This window comes from Microtus ochrogaster, unplaced genomic scaffold (genome assembly GCF_000317375.1).
Source record: "Microtus ochrogaster isolate Prairie Vole_2 unplaced genomic scaffold, MicOch1.0 UNK276, whole genome shotgun sequence".
Lineage (NCBI taxonomy): Eukaryota > Metazoa > Chordata > Mammalia > Rodentia > Cricetidae > Microtus > Microtus ochrogaster.
Genome location: NW_004949374.1, coordinates 8,534 through 9,503, shown reverse-complemented (window position 1 = coordinate 9,503; position 970 = coordinate 8,534).

Sequence of the window (970 nt, the reverse complement as noted above, 5' to 3'; positions counted from 1 at the left end):
GTGGGAACATACACGTCTGCAAGCCAAGTAGAGGCCTGGGGATGGGATGGGCAACTGAGATTTCTTGCTGGTCTCATTCTAGTTCACTCTGCTATCTGCAGGAGGTGTGGCCCTCGGCTGTCGGCAGAGGCAGCAGAGAAGCTGAAGAATTGTTATATCATCATGCGGAGTGGGGCCTGTCAGCATGAGAGGGACAGTGATCGCCGTTCCAGCATCTCCATCACTGTGCGGTGAGCGAGTGGGCCTCATTTCACAGAGTAGGGCCAGTTGGCCATTGCCATCCTCATAATACATGCCCACGGTGGGTTGGGAAAGGCAGCCTCTGGAACCATGTGCTCCGGCCTCCTAATGGTCTGTCTTTGTGTGTTTGTTTAAGCCTGGGGGTGGTTGGGTGTGCCTCACTTCTGTAGTGGGCTTGGCTTCCCTCTCTGAGAGGCACACTGAGGTAAGGGGGAACACTGTCCTGGGAGATAAGCCAGGCTCTGTTCTAGCCTTTGGCCAACTATGTAACCATAACGAATTTGATCTTCACTGGATCTCAACTTATACTTACAGCTGGGCCTACGATCTTAAGCTGAATCCTACCTTTAGCATTGATTACAATTACAACTAGATTTGATTGTGTATAATGTAGCTTATGTTGGAAGTTTATTTTCATTATGGTGTTTTTTCAGAGCTGTCAGCCTGGGTTTCATTATGTCCATCATTGTCAACCTTTCAGCCCTATAAGGTTCTAGAAGTTCCAGCCATCACTTTGATCATCAAGAGAGGCAGCCCGGGGACACGCTTTTTGTTGTTGTTCATTTTACACACCAGTTCCTCTCCCTCCCCTCCTCCCAGTCCCACCTGTCTCCCCTTCCCCTCAACTCATTCCCCATCCACTCCTGAAAGGGTAAGGCTCCCTGGGGAGTCAGCAAAGCCTGGCACATTAAGTTGAGCTTGGACCAAGCCCTCCCCTTCATCAAGGCTG